Source organism: Hemicordylus capensis, chromosome 2 (genome assembly GCF_027244095.1).
Source record: "Hemicordylus capensis ecotype Gifberg chromosome 2, rHemCap1.1.pri, whole genome shotgun sequence".
NCBI lineage: Eukaryota > Metazoa > Chordata > Lepidosauria > Squamata > Cordylidae > Hemicordylus > Hemicordylus capensis.
This window is the reverse complement of record NC_069658.1, coordinates 220,684,747-220,690,776: the sequence shown is the minus strand read 5'-3', so window position 1 is coordinate 220,690,776 and position 6,030 is coordinate 220,684,747.

Genomic DNA, 6,030 nt, shown 5'->3' with positions numbered 1-6,030 from the left:
TAGGTCCAGATACGGGTGGAATAGGATCAGTGACAACATCAAACCCAGCCTGAATAACGGGCTCTGGCGGAACCGCAGGATTACCTGCCAGCACCATTTCAGGGCGCATAGCCCCAAATTCCCTCAAAAAGAATTCTTTCAACCATTGCGTGGCTTCTGGGGAAAAGGGGTCCTTGTTAACAGCGGCCCCTTGCGCCAATGGCGATGGGGCGCGGGAGACGGCAGGCATTAAAGGGACAGGAGACTGTGCCGCTACTTCTACTGGGAGCCGTTTTGCACTCTCCGTAGCAAGTAAATTGAGATTGCCTGTAACATTTGTCGGTACATTGCCCACCGGGCTCCGACAATTTACATCACTTTTAAGTTGTTTTCTGCGCGAGTCCTTAACTCTAGCGCCGTTTCCCGCCACTTTAGACTTAGAGCGGCGGCAAACTGCTTGTATCAGCAGCCGCTCGCTAAGTCTCTTATATCCCTCCGCCTTTGCCAGGGACTCCTTTCTTTTCTTCTTCTTTTTAGTGCCTAATTCCCCCAAATGTTTAGACTTCTTAGAAGCCTTGGAAGGGGCCAGTCCCGAGGCGGATTCTACCCCAGCCAGCACCACCGGTGCAGCAGTAGGGGGAACAGATTGTTCAGTAGCCGTTTGAGCGGGAATCGGAGCGGCGGATTGACCTGGCCGCGCGTTATTCGGGGGCTGTGGTAACACCGAAGCCTCCGATAGGGACCCTTGAAGCAGCTCTTCGGTGTGCGAAATGTCCATGAGGACGTTAATAAAGGGAGTAAATTAAACAAAAAACGTTTGGATTTAGAGCCAGATTAATGCCGAATCAAACGTAAGAAGAAAATAGTTATTGAACTCACTTTTACAGCCGAATGCAGAGCAAGCTCTCTTCCCCCCCTCGCACACTTGAAAAGAGGCGGAAAGAGTACAAACAGATAAACAGCTGAGTTTTGGGCTGCGTAAGGTCAGAAGGATCGATAGAGTGACAAAATAGAGTAATAGCCAAGAAGCGCTCTCTCAAGAACCGTCTAGTCTCGAGCGAGACAGAACTGGAACTGGGGACGGCTACGCCCACAAAGAGTCACAAGATCCAGTCCTGTCTCGGGCATGCGCACTACATAACCCTGTCTGAGGCTCTCCTACCACCGGGGAAAAAGGCCAATTCCATGCTAGGGATCATTAGAAAGGGGATTGAAAATAAAACAGCTAACATTATAATGCCCTTATACAAAACCATGGTGCGACAACACTTGGAGTACTGCGTACAATTCTGGTCACCACATCTTAAAAAGGACATTGTAGAACCAGAAAAGGTATAGAAGAGGGCAACCAAGATGATCAGGGGCCTAGAGAACCTTGCTTATGAGGCAAGACTACAACACCTGGGGCTTTTTAGTTTAGAAAAAAGACGACTGCGGGGAGACACGATAGAGGTCTATAAAATCATGCATGGTGTGGAGAAAGTGGAGAGAGAGAAATTCTTTTCCCTCTCACACACTAGAACCAGGAGTCACTCCATGAAATAGATTGCCAGGAGGTCTAGGACCAACATACGGAAGTACTTATTCTACACAATGTGTGATCCACTTGTGGAACTTTCTGCCACAGGATGTGGTGACAGCCAACAACCTGGATGGCTTTAAGAGGGGTTTGGATGACTTCGTGGAGGAGAGGTCTATCAATGGCTACTAGTCGGAGGGCTGTGGGCCACTTCCAGCCTCAAAGGCAGGATGCCTCTGAGTACCAGTTGCAGGGGAGTAATGGCAGGAGAGAGGGCATGCCCTCAACTCCTGTCTGTGGCTTCCAGAGGCATCTGGTGGGCCACTGTGCAAAACAGGATGCTGGACTTGATGGGCCTTGAGCCTGATCCAGCAGGCCTGTTCTTATGTTCTTATGTTCTTATACAAAATCCCTGTTCAGCCATTACATTCATTGGGCTCGTCACTGTCTCTCAGCCTGGCCTGCCTCACAGGGTTGCTGTGAGGATGACACTGAGAAGGGGAATGGGGGCCCATATTTGCTTCCCTGAGCTTTCTGGAAGAAGGGTGGAATATTATCACTCATGAGACCAATCAATACTGGAGTGGTGATTGGGCAGCAAAGAAGGTTGCTAAGAGTTAGATTACCAAGAGGCACTGTTGAACCAGCAACACAAGGAGGCCTCTGTGTTGACTTCCCCTTCCTTCTGAGAAGACCCATTGAGAGTATATACAACCTCTCCGCTGGGCGGGAAGGAGAACTTTGCTCTGAACTATCTTTTGCCTGCCAAACTGTCTTTCTTTGCTGGGAAGAAAATGTCTCCTGGGGCCTTTCCAGTTTGCAATAAAATGTGGAATGTATAATGTTTTCACACCAGTTTCAAGCTCAATCTTACTCCTTCTACACACACTGCAGCAAACTTCAGTGATACATCCTAGTACAATCTTACTCTTCATACACACACCCAGCAGGGACCTTGCACGATATTTGCAGTTCCACCTGCTGGCCACCTCTTGCATTCTAAGAAGAACCCACCCTGATACCCAGTCATCACAAAACTGGCAATGAAAATTCTCGGAATACAAGAGCTGGCCAGCAGGTGGAGCTACACGCATCACACAAGGTCTATGCTTGGTGTGTATTCAGAGGATAAGATTGCACTAGGAAGTAATGTGGAAGCCTGCAGGAGTGTGTAAATGGAGAGTAAGATTGCACTTGGAACGTGTATAAAAGCTTTACACAAGGTCCGTAGTCAGCTCCCTGCTTCATCCTCTGTCCTGAGTAGAAAAGCAGACTGAAGACCACAAAGCCAGGATGGTCAAGGCTGGTGCATATTTTGTTGCTCGACATCATCTGGCAAGATCAGCTTTCTGCGCCTGCAAACTGAACTGTGTTGCTTTCTTTAATCAAATGATCCCCACAGCTAGGAGGGAATGAAAGGAAGGCAGAGGGAGACCTGCCTGATACAAGATGTGACTGTCTCAGGAGGCCGCTTTGGGTGTGCTTCTTCCGCCATGTGCTGACTAACAGAGGATGAGTGAAAAAGATTGCGCAGAGGTGTTTTTGGGCAAGTGAACAATGTTTGCAAATACAAAGATGGATGCTGCCCTCTCCAGCTGAAAGCCCCAAACTACATGCTACAGAAAGGGACAAAAAAATCAAGCCACCGAATCGTGATGCCTTTATGGACATCTCTAGGGTGGCCACATCTGGAAAACAGTTCTGGTCACCCCATCCAAAAAGGATATCATGGAGCTTGAAAAGATGATAGCCAAAGTGATCAGGAATTTGGAGGGCTTTCTCTTTAAAGCAGGGGTTCTCAATCCTGGGTCTCCAGATGTTGCTGGACTACAACTCCCATCAGCCTTTGGCCATTGGGACTGGGGATCATAGGGACCAGTGTTCCCTGTAACAGGGAGTCCCAGTTGTGGTTGACTACCACTCCCATCATCTCCAACTGCAATGGGATTATGGGATTGTAGTCAACAACATCTGAGAATCCCTGTAAAAGGGAACACTCCTGGGGTCCCAACTTCAATAAACCCTGCTATACAGAAATGCTAACACATTATGTGGGGCTTTTTACTTTAGAAACATGACAACTAATTTGAACCACAGCTCAGCTTGCAGGGGCAGAAAGCTGATCTTGCCAGGTGATGACCAGCAACCGTATCCTTTTGGAAGGATAAAAGTAGGAACATGGTAGGAAACTGGCATATACCAAATCAGACCGTGTAGCTCAGTATGGGAGAAAAGCTGGGAGCAAGCAAGAATTGTCCCCTTTGCTAAGCAGGGTCCATCCTGGTTTGCATTTGAATGGGAGACTATATGTGAGTACTGCAAGATATTCCCCTCAGGAGACGGGGACGCTCTGGGAAGAAAGCATAGGTTCCAGATTCCCTCCCTGGCATCTCCATGATAGGACTGAGAGAGATTCCTCCCTACAACCTTAGAGAAGCTGCTGCCAGTCTACAATACTCAACTAGATGGATCAATGGTCTGATTCAGTATAAGGCAGTTTTTGATGTCCCTATATTTCCTACTACCTACAGCAGGCCTGCTCAACATTGACCCCCCCCCCGCTGGTTTTGGACTAGTGTACAGTATACACTGCCTGACCAGCAGCTCTCCAAGGTTACTGGCAGGAGTCTTTCCCAGCCACTTGAACATGCTGCCAGAGATTAAACCTGGGGCCTTCGGCATGCAAAGCAGATGCTCTACCACTGAGCTACATCCCTGCCCCTACCATGTAGTGGTGGTGCTCCCCTGCTAACTGGGCAAAGAGGCACTTCTTAAAGTGGTGGTGCTCTTATATTTAGCAGGGCGAGAGCAGCTGGCCCTATCCAGCCTCAGCACAACATCCCTCCAGTGGCAGTTGCTGGGATCTATCTTGTTTCTTTTTTAGATTGTGAGCCCTTTAGGGACAGGGAGCTGTCTTATCTATATATCTAATTCTCTAAGGTTTACCTGTGGCTAATCCCATGCGTGGCAGCTCTTGCGAGAGTTCGGAGAGCTGCTGGATAGGCTAGCCATGGGATGGGGGGGAGGGGGGGAATGGCGGCAGTGGTAGCGGCCGGCCGGCACAGCGTCGAGAAAATGGCGGTGGCGGACGGAAGGAGGCAGCAGGGAGGGAAGAAGGAGGAGGCAGCAATGGGCAGGTGGAGGGAAGAAGGAGGCGGAAACAAGTGGGTGACAAAATGGTGACAGCTGTGGGGGGCCCCCGTGGCAACAGGTGACAAACTAGAGGCGTAGATCTTCTGCACCTGGCCCAGCTAATTTATTTATTATTTCCCTATGTAAACGGCTTTGGAAACCTTTGTTGAAAAGCAGTATATATTTGTTGTAGTAGAAGCTGTAGTTGTAGTAGTGGTATACATTCTAATGTACAGTTTTATTTTATTTGAAGTGTGAATATGTTCTTCCCAGTATGCCTATGTCATTTAGATGGGTTATTAAAATTCTAATATGGGTTATTAATATTCTAATATTAATATTCTAATATTAGCAGCAAGGTGGATGGACTCGATTACGACAGCAATGAATGCACCACTGAGAGACCTAAAAGGTCTCCAGACAGATCATCCTGGAGAGAATCTATCTATGTGGTCGCTAAGAGTCAACACTGACTTGACAGCACTTAATCAATCAATCAATCAATCATTATTTTTCAATTGTTTCCTTTGCTAACTGAAATGGTTAACTGTCATTTTATTTTTATTTTTTCAAATGATAATTTAAAAGAAAGAAAAAAGGTAACTGCAGGGGGACGGGTGGGTATGACAGAAGCTGATAAAGTTATGCATGGTGTGGAGAGAGAGATGTTTTTCTCCCTCTCTCATGAGACTAGAACTCAGATCACCCAGTGAAATTGGTGAGAGGCATATTCAGGACAGAAAAAAAGAGTCTTTCTCCACACAATGTTTATTTGTTTGTTTGTTTGTATCATCTTGTAGAACTCACTGCCCCAAGATTTTGCATTAGTCACCTTCAAGGATGTCTTAGAAAAAATTAAACAAATTCAGGTGAGGTGAGGTCTGTCCATGGATGTTAGCCATGAGGATATCTACTGTAAGCAGAACATCCAGGCTCAAGAGCAGTCTTCCTCTGGCTGCCATCTCCTTTGGACAAAAGGGAGGGTTATCACTTTAAAGAAAGCCTTTCTTGTGGGCTTTGTGGAAATGAGTGACCAGTTTGCCACGGCTGGAAAGAGGATGCTCTGGCCTCATCCAGCAAGGCTCTGTATCATAGCCTTATTGGTTCAGGCACCCCATGCTGCAAACGACGAGAAATTGCAGGGGCAGCTGTCTAGAGGGTCGATTTTCTGCAAACAGACATGCATGACGCCAGCCTCCCCTTGTGCACGACAACATGATTTGCTACACCCTTCTCGTAGCGCCTTTCGACATCATGACATTGATACTCTATCCTTTTCCTGCCTCTGGGATCGAGGTGGTTTCGCTCTACGCTTCTGTCTCTCAATGCCATTGTCTAAGCCCCGCGGGGGAGCTAAGAATGCAACTCTATGGTATGCAATTTTGGCTCAGGGAAGATCC